Here is a 22908-nt window from a genome sequence, read left to right as displayed (position 1 = left end):
TCGTCTGGAAAAATTTCTAGTCCAATCCTCCTTCTTGACTTGTGGTCTAATGGCCACCTCTAAAATTCTACCGAACTACACCTCTGACCATAAACCCATTCTGCTTGAGCTCTCCTTGGATGGAAATCTTGGCCCCATTCCCTTTAGATTCAGTTCTCTTTGGATTCATCAAGAAGGATTCCAAGAGGTGGTCTCCGAGGACTGGAAACGGCAAGTTCAAGGATCCCCTTTCTTTGTGTGGGAAGAAAAAATGAGGAGACTTAAAAGGGAGCTCAAGGAGTGGGCTAAAAGGTTGAAAACGCCCACCGCCAAAAGAAAGGAGATGCATGATAGTTTAGTAGACCACCAATTAACAATGGAGAACTCCGATGTAACTCCAATCCTTCTTCAAAAAGAAGTTGAGCTGCAAAAAGATATCCATAGAGAAAGTAGGGATGAAGAAGAGTTCTGGAGACAGAAGTCCAGAAATCTTTGGTTACAGGCCGGAGACAAAAATACAAGCTACTTCCATAAGCAAGTTGAAGCACGCAAGCACTTCAAAACAGTAAATGAAGTTCACTATCAAAACACTGTGGTTAAAGACTCTGATGGCATAAACCGAGCAGCCCACTCCTTCTTCAAAGATCTTTACTCTGCCCCGGAAGAACCTCCTATCGAATCTCAAGCCTATTCGATTGATCTTATTCCTCACTGTGTTCAAGATGCTGACAATATTATGCTGACTGCTCTGATCAGTATGAATGAGATTAAAAAAGCTTTGGATTGCATGGATCTAGATAAAGCCCCGGGCCCTGATGGGTTCACAGCAAGGTTCTACCTGACTTGCTGACCTACAATTAAAAAAGACCTTCTCAGAATGATCCGTAAATCTCAGACCTGCACCAAGATTGGAGGCAGTACCAACTCGGCCTTCCTTGCCTTGATTCCGAAAGACAAAGGCGCCACCGACTTCAGCAGATTCAAGCCCATCTCTTTGTGTAACACAAGTTATAAGATGATTACAAAAATAATAGCCAACCGTCTTAAGAAAATTCTGCCGGTCATCATCCTTGAAAACCAAGGAGGATTCATAAAAGGGAGAAATATTCTTGACAATATTGTGCTGGTGCAAGAAGCAATTCATCCAAGTTGTCACCGAAAAGAGAAAGGCATGGTGATTAAGCTAGATTTGACAAATGCCTTTGACAGGGTGAGACATGAGTTCCTGTTTTCTGTGATGGAGAAATTTGGCTTCTCAAAAGTTCTCATAAATTGGGTGAAAGTCTGCATTGCCTGCCCTTGGATAGCACCTCTGGTTAATGGTCGCTCAACGGAATTCTTCCAAGCCTCGAGGGGGCTAAGACAAGGTTTCCCTTTGTCCCCGCTTCTCTATGCCATTCAAGCTTCGGTGCTCAGCTTCCAGCTAGACTACTGTCAACAGATCAAACTCTGCCAGGCCTACGAATGGCTCACAATGTTAAAGACATAAATCATGCCCAGTTTGCTGATGATACATTACTGCTAGGAGGAGCAAGCATAAATTCTGCTAGAACCTTCAAGAAGGAGCTGGACATTTATAAGGAGGTTTCAGGCAGCAAGATTAACTGTCTAAAAAGTACGATCTATGGCTGGAATTGCTCGACCAAGGATTTGACAGACATTGCAAGGCTTTTAGAAATGGAAAGAACCCTGACCTGGGAGTCATTTAAGTATCTTGGGATCTCAATCTTCAAATCAAATCCTAAGGTAGCTCACTGGATGCCCCTGTTAGACAAGCTAAAACTCAGAATTCAAGCTTGGGGAGCCTCATGGTTGAATAATGCTAGGAAGGTAATCCTAATGAAATCTGTTCTCATAAGTCTCCTGGTTTATCATAACTCCATTCTCCTAGCCCCTAAAACCTTTATCAGCAAAATGGATGGTCTCCTTAGAAGATTTCTGTGGGAGGGAGGGAAAAATAATGAAAGAAGGCTCCATTTAGTAAATTGGGACACTATTAAGAAGCCATTCTTGGAAGGAGGTCTCCAAATACGGGATATGGCAGCCCAAAATCTTGCTTTGGGATCCAAGCTCCTTTGGAACATTGTTTCTGGGAATTCTAGTTGGAGCAAGAGAGTTCTGTGGAAAAATTATTTTCATGGGCAACGTTTGAGGTGTTTGGACCAGCCTCCTAGAATATCCAAAGGATCTCCAGTTCTCAAAATCTGCCTCACAGCTATGAAACATTTCAGTCATAAGCTTTATTGGATCCCAGGTAATGGGAAAAAAATAAAAATTTGGGAAGATTCGATTCTTGGAGATCAGCCCTTGAATCAGATGGTAGAACTGGAAAATATCAGAGTTTGGCTTCAGGCCAGCAATCTGGAAACCCTTTGGGACATCTCCAATTGGGCAAATGATGCAGAAAGTTTATGGGATGGTTGGAATTTGGGGGAGGTCCCTCATTGGCTGGATGGTGAAGCCAATTTATTGTGGATTTGCTCCAAGGAAAATCTCCCTTAAAGGCCTCTTCTAAGGACAAAAGAGGGTGGGGCTCTCTTTCAGGCTCTTACTCAGCAGCAGAAGGTTACAAAAGTATGATGGCTATCCCTAGCGTCCCCCCAAAGCCAACTCAATGGAAATTTATATGGTCTTTTCATGCTCTCCCCAAAATTGACTTCTTTTGCTGGACTCTGGCGCATAAAAGTATCCTCACTAGAGACAACCTGAGGAAGCGTGGAATGGAAGGTCCCTCCAGGTGCCCTCTCTGTGTTTTGGATGAAGAAATGGCTAACCATCTGTTCTTATTGTGCCCCTTTTCTCAAGAAGTTTGGAGGGGTGTCCTAATGTTAGGACCTGACAAAATAGAGCTTCCAGGAAATATACAGGATCTGTTAAGAAACTGGGCCAAGTTATCCTCGTTCTGTCTCTCCAAAAAAAACCTTCTCAAGACCGGCTGGATGTGGATTCCCAAATTCACATGCTGGAAACTGTGGCTAGAGAGGAACAACAGAATTTTTAGGGAGGAGAGTTGTAACCCGGTCAGAATTATCACTAAGAGCAAAGCCCTGTTGGGGGAGGCTTTAGAAACCAAACCCATCATAAGAAATGGCATGATTCTGGACAGCGAGGAAGATCAATGGTTAAAAGAGCTTGTTCCTAATCATTAGAATAGACCCATTCCTCCTGCTAAAGCCCCTACTCATTGGGAAATTCGCCTGGAAGAACAGGAATTCATCAAATGGAGATCTGCTTTGGATGATCATTTCCTATTCTTCGATGGGGCCTCTAAAGGTAACCCAGGAAAGGCGGGTGGCGGTGGAGTTATCTTAAGCCCAGATGGCTCAACTGAACTGCGCTTTGCCTAGGGTCTGGGGCATGAAACAAACAACAGAGTGGAGGCTCTTACTCTGTGGCAAGGCCTGAATCTAGCTATCAAGAGGAATCTCCCCTCCATCTCAGTATTTGGAGATTCCAGACTAATTATATAGGCTATGAACTCTCAAAAGATCCCTTCTCAGGTGCAGTTAGTCCCCATCCTAAAAAAAAACAGACTAGTGTTGCCTAAATTTCACAAAATCTCCTTCTTTCATGTGCTGAGGAGGTTAAACTCACAGGCGAACTTGGAAGCCAACCTTGGCTCCATCCGGAGCAGGAGATCCCTGTTAATTAATGATGTTGAATCAGACTGTAGCATTCCTTAATTCTGGAGATGTCTGGGCTTCTGTATTTCGCTGGTTCTGCTTCTCCAAAGCTTCGGGTTTGAACCATTTTGGGCTGGATACTGTTTGGAGGAGCGGACTCATCCACAAGGGAAAGTTCAAAACGAAACATTGGCAATTTCGATCTCTATTCGTCGTTGGAACTCACTGCTGCATCTGGGTAGGTGCTGGGGAGTTCATGAGGGCCTCTTCAAGACCAGTTTACCGTTCTTGGCATTCTTGAACACTTTGTAGCAATCCGCCAGACATTTCAAAAAGAAAACACAGTGTTTCATGGGTGATCTGGCACCCCGGCGCGGTAGGTCTCCTCTCAGCAAGCTAAGCAAAAGCAACGGAAATCCAGGGCATCTTTCTGGAACAAATCAAGTTCTGTCTCAAATCTCTATCTGTAAACACAGTGTAACTCACTCAGCGGACTATTCAAAAGCCAAATCTACTTTCCTTGCTGACTGTAACAAGGAAATACAGAGTTTCAGTGTTAAAGCCCTCGGTAGCTGATTTGCCGAATTTTAAATAAAAACTAACCATTTATGTCAAAAAAAAAACATACTTATACTTGAAACAATATCAAATTCACTCTTAAAACTAAGTCAACTTTATCCCAACTATCTTCACACTAATCTAATGCCTACACACTGTTTTGACATCTCGTAGTGTCAACGGTATTACATGTATTCATATATTCCATTTTCTTTAGTATTTCTCTCTCACCCTCACATTGTTTGGAACAAAGCCCATAAAAAGAATTAATTAAACATGCTTCTCTCCATGTTAAAAAATTCTCAAATGCAAAACAAATTGAATGATACCAAGAATGCATTCTTAATAATTATTTCTTAGAAGGTGCACATTTATCATGTGGAGAAGGAATAGAGTAGGAAATGTGGAGCCCCCTCATACCTTTTTTTTTTTTGCTCTTAGGGCAAGTTCTATGATTTACCAAACATGTTTTTAGTTGTACAAGGTAAACCATTTTTTTTAATTGTACAAATATAGCTCTTTCATGATGTCCCTTATTATGCAAGTTGTGATGGTATATTCTAGAATATTATATATGTTTTGTATTACTTAATTAACTTTAATATTGAACTATTTCATTTTCGTTTTAATATTTTATAGTATGTTTTTCTTGTGGTATATGTATATATTTATAACATTTTCTTTCTATGGTGTGTGTGTGCACACTCGTGCTTTCATTTTAGGGGAAAATCTTGTTTACCATCAAAACAATAAATTCAAACTATTATATGTGTAAGGTCAATAGCTTACTCTCAAAAGGATTGGTGTATGAGGTCCTCACTAAAAAAACCACATAGAAATGGACAAAATACATTATTTCTACACACATAAAACACTATTTACATGCTCTATTAATGTCAAATAATTTTACATGTAAATACTTCAAACTTGGCTTAAGCTAAAGGCATTGTCTTCACAAATAGAAAAATTGCCAAGAGAATATCTCAACCACACATGAAAATTAGAGCCAAGTCATAGGAGAGATTTTTTCATATCCAACTAGGTCTAACAACCTCATGAGATATAGAAATGCATCCTCGAGAAGGAGGAAACTACATCACATTCACCAACAATATTAATCACTAATATGATTTCCCATAATAAAAGTAGGAGTTATAATTCGAAAACATACCCCTAAGGAGTACTTGTCCTAATATTTATCAGGCTTGGTCTTCATCATCATCTAGTCCTTTGCAAAATCTTCTCCACCATGAATTGAGTAACCTCTTCATTTTTAAAGTATTTATTTGGTCCACCCTACCACTTACATCTTGCACCTCATTCATGCAATCCCCACTAAACTGTTAAAGTCCACATAAAGGAACAACCATCCTCTAGAATATATGGGTACATAACTGTTGCAACTACTAGTGCACCAGCATGTCATTCAGGTACATGGTACATCCAACTTCTTGATGAACTACACTAAATGTAAAACTTCTATCTTTTCGCACCTCCTATAGTCCAAAACCAACACAAACCATTCAAAGATCATCTAGCCAAAAGCATGGCCCACTACTCCAACTACTCAACAACCCCGTAACAAAGACTATGCATTATACTGAACAAGTTATCCAAATCATCAAGCATGCATGGGAAACAGGTTTGCATGCCTATTCATCTCTTACATTGATACACCCTTTACATGTTACATCTATATGTCTAGGTACAATATACTTTACATACTCCAACTTATGGAGACACCAAGTACAAGCTTTGAAAAATATGCTGAGGTATCACTACAATACTTCTCTTAAGTACCAATTCTAGGCAAGATAATCCATAATAGATCATACACGTGTTGTAAATACAAGATGTGGCAAAAATTATCGTATCTTCAAATCTACTTATAGTCAACATGTCTCACGCACTTTACCTTGCTCCTCCACCATCATCTTATCTCCATTGATAACATAAGAAATTTCATCGAATTCCCTTGGAACAAACTCTAAAAAATTGATGTTACATCTAGAACAACATCTTTTCCCTTCCTAGTCAATCTCCCCTATTCTGCTTCAAAATTAAATTTGCCATCAATTTGTCACTTCTCCACCCAACTCAATGGAACATTAATATATTTTTAATGGCATGATAACCACCCAATGGTTGTTCACCTAAGCATAATTCTTTCATCTCAAACCCAAAAAGTTTACATGCTCCACCATTCACTTGTGACATTGTTATCCAAAGTGCATACCCACTCGGAACTGACTATGCGACTAGGACAAACACTAGTACCACATCGATTCACTCAGAACTTGTACTATAGGGCCTAACACAAGACTGGATGTAAATACTCGACAAACGACCATCCTATGGACACATTTCCATCTACTAAGGCACCTAGGTACCTAACCACAATGTTTTCTCATTATCTAGGAAGATAGTCTAGACATGGCATGTATTTATCAATCTTACATTTTTTGCACCCACCTACAAATACTTGTAGCACAACATTACCTCAAACAATAGTCCATCAAGGAACAATGAGAGGAGATAAACCACATGGCTATGTTTCCCTCTCATTAATAACACACCTCACTAGGTAGACCTTGGAATGATTTCTAAATTAATAATATTGCTATCTAGGGCTACAAAATATCAACAAGAGGCCATGATGCATATGATAGGAATGTCGTCTTCCTTCTTTGGAATCATGGACATAGTAGGTCTCAATTAGATTTTACACATCTCCATCTAATCCTCATCTTGGATCTCCATACTTCGATTATCATTTTTTAGAGTTGCGCATATAAAGAAAATGATTTTTTTGTTATATTGAGGTCTTCTCATGTTAAAAAATCCAATAAACATGAAAAAATTCAACTACGAACATTACATGGACTTCTTGGATATTTCATTTGAAACTAATAACTATAGAAAATGTCATGTCCACATTAAGAGGTATGCATCATCCTCTCCAAGGACATCTTTAGTTACTTTTATATGATACAGCCTCTTTCCTCACATTTTTCCTTTAGTGATTTATAGAGCATGATCCAAGGTGTTTTATCTCTTTTTGAGTTACCTCTCATGTGTTCTACCTGCCTTCATTTACCTGCGCATGTATGGATCCCACTTGCAGTTTTTCTAACCATCCATCCTTCTCGCATGGAAGCCCCTACTGCACTTCATGTTTTTTCTAGATGCATGCATATATTAGGCATATTTGTTTTCATCTTCAACATATTCTTTCATTTTTCAACATATTTGTCTGATATCCTTCTTGAAGTCTCTATACTTCACTCAACAATTTTTTGAGTAGTCACTTCTAACAAATTTTTCACTCACATATTCGTTGACTAGCATCCATATCTATCTTTTACAAATTCCTAAGAAATTACAATGCCCAAACACCTTTCTCTCTAAAAATATCATTTCAAATGTTGAGTTTCCTTTGATCCAATCATCTAACCATGTTTTCAAGGACACCTTTAAACATAACCTTGTGCCTTTACTATCTAGCATGTAATTTTCCATAAACCTACTTTTAATACCCTTATCTATAAATACAATAGGTTGTTTATTTCATATGGAAATGTAACAACACACAAAATAATCTCTCCACGTTTACAACATTTGGATTCTTTTTGTACAATCCTAGAAAACATAATATTAAAAATGCATCCCTCCAACAGTTACAACTGTTTCTAGCTATAAATGACTTTATTTTTTTTCCCATCAATCATCCTAAAATATTGTCCTCACACTTCTTCTATATTCCATACACGTTTCCGTGGAATGAGTTATAGCATGGAATTTTCTGATTCTAGGGTAGGGAATCCCCTAATCACATTGGAAAAAGAAAACATGCCATTAACAATTGTTGTTCCTGCATTGCTCATAGCTTTCTCGATTGTTGTGAAACATTGATTCTTTCCTTCTTTCAGACATGATATTGGTATTTGATGGCTCTAATCTCCACCAACACTAATCTTACCATTGATACAAATTCAATTTCCTCAAGATGTCATCTTAGAAGCAACAATCACAATGACTCGATGAGTCACGTTGAAGGATTTTGTAAAATGTTTCTATATTCTTCATTGGTGAGTTTTTTGTTTGGGATGAAATAAAATGAATGACATAAACACATTGATTCCTCACCATTATGCCTCTCCTCAACAATATTTCTAAACAATGGTCATGGGGGAAATGATTGTCTTCTCTAAAACCAAGAATATTCTTTTCGATGAGCTAAACGATATTATTTCTAATGGAAAAAAAATGGGATCTCCCTCAACCGCCATACCATATCTTTTACGGTTTTAAGCAACTTCCAAGGCCCAAGGATGATGACTCACACCTCAATCCACCATGGATGACCTCTTAGGGGGGTATTTGGCATTTAGGTGGGGATATATGGGCATAAACAAGAGATTTTGAGAACTAGCTATGGGGCTTGGATCCTTAAATATAATGAAGAGAGGAATTCCATGCCTTGGGTCTTAAGGAAAGATTTTAAGCATGTAGGCCATCAACGACACATTTAATTACCACAATGGACCTTTTCAAAGTATCATTACCGCAATAAACATTTTCAAGGTATCACTAGTCTCTTTATGAGGACAATCAACATTATGACTTTTGAACATTAAGTACAATTTTTTTTTTTATCATGAATACAATTACAAGAACAAACATCAATGTAAAACTTTAAATCATAAATACACATTACATAAAAATCATGTTTCTATCCATATATTACATTTTCATAATATAAAATAATTGTTAGAATGTTTTTATTTCTAAAATTAATATCATATTTTTGTGAAAATTATTTTTTATTTTATTATTATAATTTTTTCTTTCAAAATTAACATAACATTGCACACATATGTAGCTGAATTAATTTAAAATACATTATATTCCAATCAAAAAATCATGGTTATAACACAAAATATTTCATAAAAATTTCATCATTATAATATATTAAAAAACAATTAAAAATTACAATTGCTATATTTAGATGACTGATAAAACAAGTCACAAAAGCTTAATAAAATTATAGTTAAATATACAATTTATAATTATAAAATTAAATATGTAATACAAATGTTTTAGAAGTTATTTTATTTTTGAATATCAATTTTTTTTTAGAAACTCATATTCATATATATATATATATATATATATATATAAGAATTTCAGGTTCATTATATTAAAATATATTATGGAAATTAAAAAATGATAATTACAATAAATTTTAAAATTAAAATATTATATTCTCGTGATGGGGATGCGAGTCAGGGGCAAAGGAACGGTGTGAGATTCAGGGAGTTGTAATGGTAATAGTGATCATTAAGGAATGAGGGTGGCGTGGGAACCCGCACACAGGGATATGCATGCATCATGCGCGGGGTGGTAATGACATTGAATGAGGGAGGAAGCAAAGTTGGTTCAGGCAATAGGAGGTGAATAGTATTGAGGTCATAAAGATTTTGGGAAATCTGAACAAGGTTTCTCAGGTTGATAAGCACGAGTCAATGAAGTAGGTTGTGGTTGCAACGTGCGGCACATGAAGGCTTTTTGTCCTAGCCTGGGTCTGCGCATAATGGCATCTCAACCTCAGCTCTTGAGGGTATGTCCTGGAATATTTTTTAATTCACATTATGAATCTGATTATAAGTCACTACAAGCAGGACGGTTCATCTAATATGTGTGGTCACTCTATCAGATTAAGGGGCTTATTGAGTATTAAGGTATGCACCTGTTCTTGGCCCACCTCTTTCATACTCCAATTTGTATGTTGGTCATGTCAAACTTGATTGCATGTTGCTATTGTCAGCTCAGTCCTAGGCATTTTATGTATAGCTAGGAATTGGGGTTTGGGGAAACCATGGGAACTCCAAGTCTCCATTCCTGGTCAATATGGGGGGAGTGCTGTGTTTTGTACAGTCCTCTAGTGTTTTTGGTCGTGGGTCTGACATATGCTAGTGACCAGAGTTACAGTTAGAGAGGGGAAGAGGTTCACATCATCTCCACACTTGGCTCACTGAGTGAAATCCTTACAAAGAGTAATAGGGCTCAGGGGAGTTATCTTTCTTTACAAACCTCGAGGAATTATTGGAGAAAAAACCCACCATAGAGGGTTGGGTCACACTTCCTTGATCTTGGATCATCATTATGTGGAACGACTTTGGATTTGGTACATTAAAATTATGTTTCTATGTGGTTGTTTTGTAGTTACGCAAATATAGCTTATTTTGGGCTCTCTAAGCTATTGGTTGACTGTCACCAATCAAATTTTTCTATTGTTCGAGTCCAATTTTGGGTTAAAGACAATGAGTCAGGCTATGTTGAATTCTCAAGGAGGGCCAGTAGTAGGAAGAGGAGAAAAAGGTTTGGTGTGTTCCACCCACAGGACCAGCTCAGGTGATGGCAAAGGGCGAGGTGGAGGTAGGGCCCGCTCTAATTCCCACAGTGGTAGGTGTTGTAGGCGAACTTCTAGTATGTGTCGCAATGCTACCAATGCTTACGAAACTGGCAGTCACTCCTTGGTGAGAGAGGCTATTAGTGAATGGGAATTTGAAACTAGAACAAGGTTGGACCCCAGTGAGTAAGACCCGTTATTAGATTGCAGTGACATTATTCCAGATCGGGGTCAAACTCGGGGCCGCCTCACTTTATTTTTGAAAACATTTCATGTTTATTGGTTGATGAAAATATTGTTGGCCAAGGCTTTGATTTTACCATAGACAGACAACTCAGGATCCATAGAGGATCTGCATGCAATACACAATAAACTACACTTGATCGAGTGTCAAATTCAACAACAATGCATGTTTGTTTTGCATAGAGAGAGACATTCCATGCTTGCCACCGATATAAGGCCTCGCTGAAAGATAACTATCCTCTGCCTAAAATGGCTTATATTCTACAGAGAGAGATAGGGTATGCCCGGATGTCCATGATGGATGGTTTCTCTAGATATATCCAAGTCGTTGTACACCCTATGCATTAGAAGAAAACACCTTTTACTACACCATGGGGAATGTTTATGTATGCCAGAATGCCTTTTAGCCTCACAAATGATGGAGCTACATTCCAAAGAGCGATGGATATAAAATTTGTTGGAGAGTGGGATAAATTCGTAGTAATCTATCTAGATGACATAATTGTTTTCTCTGAGTGAGATGAAGAGCACCTTAAGAATTTTCAACTCACATTTGTAAAATGTAGAAGGTATGGTTTGTTCTTAAACCCGAAGAAATATTAGTTTGCTTTAAGTGAAGGGAAGATATTGGGCCATATTGTACCGAAGGAAGGAGTGGATATTGATCCCAAAAGGGTGGAATCTATTAATAATATTCCTTTACCTAGAACTAGGAAGGAGATTCGGGTTTTCTTGGGCAGAATAAATTTTCTGAGAAGATTCATACCAAACTATGGTGAAATTGTCAAAGAGATCACGGAGATGTTGAAGAAGGACAGGGAAGTAGATTGGACTATATAAGCCAGGGAATCATTCTTTAGAATCAAAATGGCTTTGACAGAAGCCCCAACCTTAGCTAGCCTACATTATCATAGTCCATTCCTCATTTTATCTTGTGTCTCTCCTAACACGGTGGCAGTGGTTCTATTGCAAAATAATAATGAAGGACAGGAACAGGCAATTGCGTTTTTCATCCAGGTGTTGCGAGATGCAGAGTTGAAGTATAATATCTTTGAGAAACAAGATTATTCCTTAGTTAAAGCTCTGAAGGCCTTATGAATTTATGTCTTGCAGTATAATATAATATCATATATTCCAACTTTCATTGTGAAAGACATTCTTGTGCAGAGAGACAATGAAGGTAAGAGGGGAAAGTGGATTGCCAAAATTAAAGAATACAACATGGATCAAACCCACTAAGTTGATCAAGGGGCATGGATTGGATAAAATATTGTCTGAAGCTAACTGTCAGGCACTGGGTATAAATTCAGTGACATACAAGGAAGGAAAAGGTGGAAGATTAGAGGAACAAAACAATATTGAGACCTCAATACAGAAAATCCAAATGAAGTACCTTATCTCACAATGGTATAAGTATCTAGTCCATTATTTACTTTTTCATAAATTACCATTGAATTTTGATAAAGTTAAATATAGAGCATTAAGGCTGCAAGCCCAAAATTTCATTTTAAATGGACAGTTGTACTAGAAGGACCTGGTGGGGATTTTTCTTTTATGCCTGGTATAAGAATAGATTCATAAGGTGATTTATAAATTTCATAATTGTGTATGTGGAGGACATTACAGCTAGAGAGCCAGAGCCCATAAGATCCTTAAAGCAGGTTTATATTGGCCCAATTTGTTTGGTGAGGTTCATGCTTATGTCAGACCCAGTGAGAAATGTCATATTTTTTTCTGAGAAGCAGAGGTTGTCACCCCTACCCTTGATCCCTATTTTTGTAGAAGAGCCTTTCAGACAGTGGGGGCTAGACTTCATTGGAGAAATACATCCACCATCCATCAGTCAACACAAGTGGATTCTTACAGCCACTGGTTATTTCACGAAATGGGTGGAAGTCATCCCAACTAGAAATGAAACCGATGCAGTGGTCACTAAGTTTATGGAGCAGAATATCCTTGCCAGATATGGTTTTCCAAGGAATATTATCACTGATAATGCTCAGGTGTTTAAGTTTGCCAAGTTTCTTGATTTCTTCCAAAAGTACAACATCACCATGGGGCACTCCACCACCTACTACCCACAGGGGAATGGACTAGTTAAGCCTTCAAATAAAACTCTAGTGAGGATTCTAAAAAAGGCCATATCAGAAAATTAGAAGAACTGAGACTCACAATTAAAGTTTTATTTATGGGCCAACATAGTTGCTACCAAGATGTCAACTGGGAAGTCTCCTTTTTAATTGGCGTATGGTAAGGATACAATTTTCCTTGTCCAACTAGCCATGTTAGTGGCTAAGATTCTATAAGATGTTGAGGAAGAGCCAAGTTCTCTAACCAGGAGAATCAACCATTTGGTAGAACTTCAAGAAACCAAGGGGGTTGTAACTCAAAATATGATTAAATATCAGCAAAATATGAAGGATATTTTTGACAAAAGGGCAAGGGAAAAATCCTTACAGCCAAGAGATTTGGTGCTCAAATGGGATGCTAGGAGAGAGGACAAAGGAAAACATGGGAAATTTGATCCCTTGTGGTTTGGACATTTCAACATATATGAAGCCAAAGGAAACAACAATTTCCTACTAGAAAATTTGGATGGTGAGGTTCTTGAACTACCTGTGAATGGGCAGTCTCTCAAGCTTTATTTCCAGCATTAAAGAGGTCCATTTTCACCCACTGTATATACTACTGAGCCATTATACAAACCAGTAATTCTTTAATTTCTTACTATTTTTTCTTTTTCTTTTTATGCACCTGAATAAAATGACTCAATGCCCAATGGATAAAAGGCACTAATTTGCAAGTTCTCAATGCATTTCTTGCAATGCATTGTCCCTAATTGGAGCCAATGTTATCACCTATCATACACTCTTGAGATTATGTCAAACGGTCATATTTTATCCCTAGTACAGAGAAGGACAGGTGTTATCTAAATATGCTAAATAGAAATGAGAAGGAAGGTCAATATTTAATCGGGAGATGAAATCAAATGGTAGGGTCAAAATTCGGAAGTTGATATCAAAAGGGAGGGCCAAAATTCGGGAGTCGATCATATCGAAACCCGATATCATAAGGACTAGCAGGAAGTTGGAAGGAAGCCACGTCAGAACCCAAATTTAGGAGGGATTATCATTTCGGAACTTCAAAGCATCTGAGTTTCGTAACTCTTTAACAAGTTAAATTCCTTTGAAAGTGTTGAAGTTGCGGAGAAGGGAAAATAAAAGCAAACCATAGAAAACCAAAGGACCAAGGGGCCCTTTTCTCTCTCCTTCTGAAGTCACATGGAAGCAGATAATTGGCTTCGAGAAGCTGACAAGACAGATGACGTCGACATAATGTGGTCATATGGTGGACACGTGGCAGTCAGTTTTGGCATTTTTTAGGGCCAAATGGGGAAATTTTGGGTGAAAAGTGTCACGACTCAAGTGGTGCCACATGGAAATGATGATATCATCATGACATCACCTAGGAGGTTGAAAATATCAAAACTCCTTTATAAAAAATTTCCAAAATTTCCGATGAGAGGGGTTTCGATGAGGACTAGCCCGTGGTCGTGAGAAATACAAAGAACTCAAAGTGTAGAGAAGGTTTAGCACCTAAGTACTATGGATAAAATTGTAGGGGGAGTATTTCGCAACTCTATTGTAAATCGAATTTGAAGAACTTCCGTGGAAGGGAGATCTGATGTGTTGATGGCTCATGGTTGTGGGATACTTAAAGGAACCAGGGGCAGAAGAGAAATTACAAAGGAAAATATGCCCCCAACAAGAACCCGAAGGCATTATCACTCAAGTGCCAAGTCATTGGTCATGGCACCCAGTCCTATGGCGGAGTTGCGATAAGGAGGCTAATAGAAAATGGGCTAAGAGAATTGGGATGATACGATTTCGTAACATTTATTTTAAATGGATTTACGATGGACAAGGGCTCTCATACTATAGCCCTAAGCGATATACTAGTGGTTATGTCAAGTGGTCCTATGGTGGATAAACAATAAAGGGGACAAGCTAAAAAGGGGGTGAAGTCATCAGAATTTTGTGAATTCATAAGACTTTTCTAAAGAAATTTACGACAAAGGAAGACTCTAATATTGTAGCACTCAAGTATTATACTGGTGGTCCCAAGCAATGAACCTAGGAGGAAAAACAAGAAGGGATCTAAGCATGGAAGGGATGAAGGCATTGGAACTTTGGACTTTTGTAATGTCATTTTAAATAAAGTTAGGATGAGTTGCAACTCCGAGGTTGCACTATGCTATATTATGAGATGTATTGGGCCCTCATAGTGTACTAATGAAGTAATAAAGGGGTGGATGGGTCAGCAGCTAATCTACAAAGCACTTATAATGCCACCACACTCGACCATGTCCAGCTCCAAAAAGAGGAAGTTTCAAGTTGTTAAAGGGAGAAAGTGATAGGTGAATTGGTCGATAAATGTGGAGGGATACCGTGGATGAGGCATGGCTTGATCAGAGGCAATGAGAGAAATCGACATTAGAGATATTTTGTAGTGTCGATCAAGACACCTCACATTTTTCATGTTTTGTTACTTTTTCATTTTTTTCATTTTCAAGAAAATAATCAAATATGTTTTGTAATCATTAGGAAAATAGAATATTCGCACGTTCAAATAGTTGGTAGTTTAGACAGCTGGAGAATTTTGGATATTTTGTAGCTGTTATTTGAGCTCTCTCCCTATATAAGGGAAGAGGAAACTCATTAGAAGGGTTCCAAAATTCTATTCTCAGGGGTTCGAATTCTGTCTTTTCATAGATTCTGAGTTATGTTTGTAGAGGGAGAGGTTCCATTTTTGGTTCAATTGCTTGTTCCTCAGGTGGTAATTGTTATACAAATTTCAATAGTTTTAACCTATGATATGGACTCCATTTTTGAAGATTAATGAAGAAGATATGGTGATTCCAAGCATAGCAATGTGTAGTATGTGTTCTTTCTCTATATGTTACATCATATGTGTTTCTCTTCCTCAAAAATTGTGTAAGTTGTAGTTGTTGGATTCACTCATAAATCATGGATTTATTTATGTTATATTATAGCAGACAATACCCGTGAGATTGAAAATTTACTATTTAATACTGTAGCAGAAAATACCTATGAAATATTGAGTTGGAAACCTTAAATATGCTCCATAATTTCTACACTTCATTTCCTTATTCTTTCATGGTTATATTGGGATTTACTGCTTAGGATTCTGGGTCTGTCAAGCCCTCTGTGTCGAATTCCTTCCTTCCTTTTCTCCTTCCCATATTTACTGCAATGACAAATTGAGTTGCATTTACTGTGTGTAGGCCACCTGACTTGGACATTTATTATTGGGATGATCTATATTGTTTATTTTTATGTTTGAATCTACCTTTGTGAAAGGTAATTGAACCAAATTTAAAATCATTTTTCATTTATCCCTTGAGCAGCAATGAATTATCTTCAAGAGAGACTAATATGTCATAAGCCCTAACCTCTCCTCAAAAAAGGGGTTGTCTCTAGGAGTGAAGATAGAGTCCATCCCTGGCTATCAATTAGAGACACAATATATTGGATGGTAGTATATCAAACAACAGATGCAAAGATCTCATCCTATTCTACTTCCTCTTTCTAAGAGAAACCTCTAGCCACAAATATAGCTTTATATTTTTCAATATTGTCGTTTGCACCATGTTTAATTTTGAACAACCATTTAGAAGTCACAACATACTTACCTTGGGGCCTTGGAACTACTTTCCATACATCATTATGTATGATGGACTCATATTCTTTGGCCATTGCATCTTTCCATACTTGATTTTGCACTAATTATTCAAAATTGCATGGTTCGGCTTGAATAATGTTTCTCATGGCTATAAGATATATCTGGAACCGACATGGTTTCTTGATTTCTCTAAGTTTCCTCTAGGGGAAGCATGTCTATTAGTATCTTGTAGAGTGTCATGAAGCCATAATGGTATCTTTCTAGCAAGAGGATCACATGGAGGATGTATCTTTCAATTGGAATGATGCTTGTCAAAATGCTTTTGAGAAACTTAAAGAGAAATTGTCCACAGCTCCAGTTCTGAGGGGACCCAATTGGACTTCACCTTTTCACATCTCCATTGATGCATATGATACAGCAGTAGGGGCTTCATTAAGGAATAAATAATATGCTTTAACTTATGCCATTTACTTCATTAGTAAAAATTTGACTCCTGCTGAACTCATCTACACAGTAACTGAGAAGGAAATTCTTGCAATCATACCTGTTGTGAAAAAATTTCGTCACTACATAACTGGTTATGAAGTCTTTGTTCACACTAACCACTTTGCCATTAGATAATTAATGAAAAAACCTATAACTAATGGCAGGATCACAAGATGGTTATTATTACTGCAAGAATTTAATCTCACAGTGCTGGACAGACCAGGGAAAGAGAACCCGATAGCAGATTACTTTTCTAGACTACAAAATCCAGGTGAAGTTGTTCCAGTTGAAGATTCATTTCCTGATGAACATTTATTTGCAATTTCAATATTAACACAATGGTATGTTGATTTTGCTAATTACTTGTCCGTAGGGAAGATACCTCCATCATTCAACTCAAAGGAGAAGAAAACGTTGATCAAGCAAAGTGCAAGATATTCATGGGTTAATGGAGAATTGTTTTATATTGGTTATGATTTAATTATTAGAAGATGTATCAGAGAGGATGAAATTATTGACGTACTAAAATCTTGTCATGATGAATCTTGTGGTGGCCATTTTGCAGCCAAGAGGACAACGCACAAAATCCTTAGCCTTGGCTACTATTGGCCATCAATTTTCAAAGATTCAAAGCAGTATGTGAGAAGTTGTGACAGCTGCCAACGCATGGGTAGACCAACTACCTCATATGAGATGCAACTACAACCACAGGTACATTTAGAGCCATTCAAAAAATTGGCTTTGGACTTTGTTGGACCCTTTAATCCACCTTCCAAGGGTAAAAAGTACATCTTAGTATGTACAGATTATGTGACTAAATGGGCAGAAGCAAAAGAACTTGTAAGGGCAACTGAGCAAACAGTAGTTAATTTCCTTTTTGAAGAAATATTTGTTAGATATGGAGTGCCCAGAGAGATAGTAACAGACCAAGGGACTCAATTCACTTCTACGTTGGTTCAAGACATCACTGAAAAGTAAAAAATCAAACACAGAAGGAGTACACCCTACCATCCACAGGCCAATGGCCAAGTGCAATCTACAAACAAGACACTGGAAGGGATCATGACTAAAACAGTGGCAACAAACAAAAAAGATTGGGTAGATAAGCTCAATGAGGCATTATGGGATTATAGAATCACATGGAAAAACACAACAGGGTTTACACCTTATCAGTTGGTGTATGGCAAAGAAGTCATGATGCCAATAGAACTTCAAATACATACTTACAAATTGGTTGCAAATTTAGGCATTGATCTCTTTGAAGCACAACAAGAAAGAATTATGCAATTGAATCAGTTGGATGAGATGAGACAACAAGAAGTAGAAAGGACAACATTGATCCAACAACAAAGACAACAATGACACGATAAATTAATCAAGAAGAAGGAGTTTAAAGCTGGTGACTGGGCTCTACTATTTGACTCCAAATTTAAAGATTATAAGGCCAAATTTACAACACACTAGATGGGCCCTTATGAAATTCTTGAAGTTTTCCAGAATGGATCAGTCAAACTCGGAACCATTGACCAAGAAGATCGAACATTTATAGTAAATGGACACAAGCTGAAGATCTACCATAAGCCTGTGAGCAAAGAAGATTTCATGAAAACAGTGACACAAAAAAATGAGGTTTAGATAGTACAACAGTCTGTTCTGATATCTATGCCTTAGTTATTTTTCTACTTTAAAGTTTAAAACAAAGTAATAAAAAATAAAATTAAAAAATTAAAAAATAAAACAATAACAATTTAGATGTGAAAACCAGACTCTGGCACACTCTAAACTCGAATTCTTACAGGAAAACCAAGGAATTGGCCAATAAGAATTCATTCTGTTTCTTTTGTACTTCAAAATAAAATCCTTTGACTATATGAATTTCAAATTGATGACTTGAGGACAAGTCATACGATCAGCAGGGGAGGAGAAAAGTTTGAACTTATTCATACTTTTTCATCTCCTTATATTCAGAATTTCATTACTACAGAGGAAGGAATTTGTTTTACTTTCATTTTTCAGTGGACTTTTCAATAGAGGATTGGTGTTCATTATTTCTCAAGAAGGATTTACAGTTCAATCTAAATTTAGAACGCATCAACAAAGGGACCTGTTGCTTGATAATTTTTCAGAAGGGACTTGTTAAGAAGAAGAAGACTGCATCATCAGATTATGTCATGCCTGTACACATCAAATAAGTCAAGCAGGGTTAAATTTCAACAAGGAAACATCTAAAGGCTGTAAGAAATTTTCATTTTAATACTTGAATTTCTTTTATTAATTTCAATTTTTAAATAGTGTTAATGATATTTATTGATTTTAGTTTCTCAATCATTCAGCCTATCCTATATCATATTCACTTAGCCTATCCTTCACTCAAATGAATAACCTGATCCCTAAGCCTATACTCATTATTCTATTCTTGTAGGATTTATTCCTACTCTTAAAAATTATCCATCGTAATCTATATATCCTATTTCTTTATCCTGTACATAACACTTCAATCCAAAAGCCTATACTCCAATACATCAGTCAAATGTGCCAACGGATCCACTAAAACAAACCTAGTCAGATCTAGTCAAACACAGTCACAAATCAAACATTTCTTAGGTGCGAGGTACAGGTTCAATGATTTAATTAGCCATGCAAAATTTTTCATGGTCTTTAACTGAAATTTTTTCATGAAATGCATATGTTATGATGAAACATTTAGATGATGGTTGAAAAGGGTATTAAGGAAATATTATGAAAAAATGTCATCATAACAGGGATCAACGGATAGTTTCAAGCAATTAAAGGAGAATATAATAATTTGTAGTTACTCATGATCTTAGCCAGGGTTTATACCATGCCATCATGCCGAAGCTCATCATTTACGAAACTTGAATGTGACCATTCCTTATAACCAACAGGCTTATCATTACTGAGTATCGTGTTGTAGGAGAGGTTCATTACTATTGAATGTTGTAGGAAAGGTTCATTAGTGTTGAATGTTGTGTCTAAAGGTGAAGAGCTCATTAGTGAGTGTTTGATAAAGCCTGAACGCGTAGAAAAGCATTTGCTCTGTTCCTAGAAACCCTAAACACCTGAGAAACCCTCCCTAAGGTATTGTGAATCGTAATAAGGAGAGCTACGAGTATGTTGACAATGGAAATATCAACATACGAGTCTTAAGGACCAAATTACACAGGACCAACCGAGAATTGAGAAGGAGATTCCAATTTGAGGACATCAGCCGTTTTTACTCCAGTAGAGACGAGAAATTCAAGGCATAAGAACACCATTCATGTTAGCGTGGGACCAGGTAGTTTTTTTCAAAAACGTTGGTCAATTCTTCTTACAGAGCAGGGTAAAAAGTAAAATAATTCTCATGGAAAATAGAACAAAGCAGGAACAATTTGATATTTCTAAACTGCATAAAGACCATGTAGACATCCTTAGATAAAAACAGTGGTTAGTTTTTCTAGAAAAATTTAATGGACACAATGAGTTAACAACTAGGAAATTTGCTTCTTCTTTCACTGGAGAGAGAGCCAAAGTAGGGAACCTATCCTTTAGAGTTTTAGAGGATATAATTGCCCAAGCTATAGGCATAAGTCCAGAGGGAGAGAAATATTTCAAAACCAAACAGTGTAAGGAGAAACTTTGGACACATTTTGTATCTAAATCAAGAGTATCAGCAGTTAATTGGAAGACAGGAGTTCCTAGGAGTTGGCTTATTCATCCTTGGGATGAAATAGTCTATGTGATTCAAAACTTCATAACATGTGAAGGCATATACAATATAATGTGTATTTATCATATTAAACTATTGATGCATATGAGGGGAGACTGTGTTATAAGTTTACCATATTTTCTTCTGCAGAGTTTAACTAAGATGTCCAAAACTATACAAAAATGGAGAAGTAACATGGATAGGAGCTTATATCATTTTGGCTTGGTGAAAATTTTAATTGAGTTTGAATTGCAGAAGATAGGATTATCCTTGGTTGCTAATGAATTTATAGCAGATGAATAGGAACAAGAAAGGCAGCAAGATCCAGAATTAGTGGTTGATGTAGAAGAGGAATTTTCAAAGCACAGACCTAATACCTCTACTCCATCTAGTAGCAGTGTAAAAACCCGAAAAATGGTAACAGAAGAAATTGAGGAAGCTGGGAAGAATAAGATTTTTACCACCTATAAAAGGAGGTCTATAAAGACTAAATTTGGTAAAAAAGGGAAAACAGTGGAAGAAGATGACATCTTACAACAACCTCAGTATAATTATATACAGGAATTGGAAACAAAGGGCAAGGACGAAGAACCATAGAAACAAAAATTTTCACTGAAAAAGAAAAGGAAATTGGAAAGGAAAATTGAAAAATTGTGGCAACAACTTATGGAGACTGAAATCTTGTAAAGAGTTATGAAGAAAGAAAATGAAACCCTTAGAAAGCTAAGTAAAAAGCTTCAGGATGAAAATGAGAAGTTGAAAAAGAAGGTTAGGAGATTCCAAGCCTATAAGGTTCAGATTGGTAAGAGGGCCTATAAATTATAAAAACAGAAGAAAGCCATCAAAACTAAATACCAAATTTTGAAAACTGAATACAAGGCCTAGATGAGCATCGATGCTTTACTCCAGGCAGCAGAGGAAGAGGTAGAAGTAGAAGAAGAGGGAATGGTTTGATAGGTTAGAATTCATTTGCATGAGGACACGCAAAGTCTTGTGTTTGGGGGAGATGTTGGAACCAATTTATGACTGATTATTTTATGTAAAAAACCTCTTTTATTCATCATTTTCCTTTATTTAGCCTTTAAATTTCTTCCATTTTCCCTAGAAACTCATTGATATAATGTTGTTTCCATTATTTTTATATTGGAATTAATCTTAGGAATTTTTGTGTTAAAATTGAAAATTTCCAGAAAATTACAAGTTGTTGTAACTTCCTGTAATGGCTCCATGGTTTGACATGTTGCAGGACAGGTTGGCAAATTCAAAGACGTGGGGATTGACCCTAAATGTACAAGGATGGTGGAATATCTATTCACTCTCGAATTTGAAGATTATAGGTGGCCGGTCAACGCTGGTCAAACCCAGCTATTTTAGTAGAAATTCTAGATTTTGCTATTTTTGAGCTTTTGCTCAAATTGAGGATCTGAACTAATTTGACCTCATTTGACGTAATTGTTAGGATTTCATTAAGACTATGAGGAGTATGAATAGCTTCCTCTTGTTGTGAAGATTTATAATAAATAACTCAAAAGGAGAATTATGTAGTTTAGTAGTTGTTGATACATGAAAAACTTGGGAACGCAGTTTATGTATTTTTGATTTCCAGACGTGAATACAGAGATACAGCGTTGGAGTCCATATTTATGTTTCAGATCCAGTAGTTGTCTTCATTTGAATTAGTCTATGGTGTGCTTGCAAAGTGTGGAGGGCCCCCACTACAGAGGTGGTACACTTTTCCTTGAATTCTCTTTTACAATTGCATAGATAGATGTGATACTTAGAATTGTCATTCAATTCATAAGTTGCAAGTTTACAAAATTGGAAATTGTTAATTGAAGAGATCCACATCTGTTGTGAAAGAGTTTTATAAGAAAACCTCAATTGATATTCATCTCGAAATTGACAATTGTGCTTTCTATTTCATGTTTTTTTTATCTCATAGCTTGATTTATAGTTTGTTGTTCATTGGTTATGATTTGTAGTTGCAGAGCTCAATTGGTAGTTTGATTAGTAAACCTTGTAAGAGGCTCCACTATTGTTGATCTCCAAAGCTACATATCTCATTTACTGTTTTGTGTGATAAGTAATTAGGACTCTGTTTTCCATATAGACAATTAGATTTGCTTCATTTAAGTAAATGCTTAAGTGTTAAAAAAGACAAAGAGAAATCTCTTGTAAAAGAGCATTGTTGATTT

This window comes from Pinus tabuliformis, chromosome 8 (genome assembly GCF_031772625.1).
Source record: "Pinus tabuliformis cultivar Carrire ecotype Pingquan chromosome 8, CPIR1, whole genome shotgun sequence".
Classification (NCBI taxonomy): Eukaryota; Viridiplantae; Streptophyta; class Pinopsida; order Pinales; family Pinaceae; genus Pinus; species Pinus tabuliformis.
The sequence above is the reverse complement of the archived record's forward strand: the minus strand, read 5'-3'. Positions refer to the sequence as shown.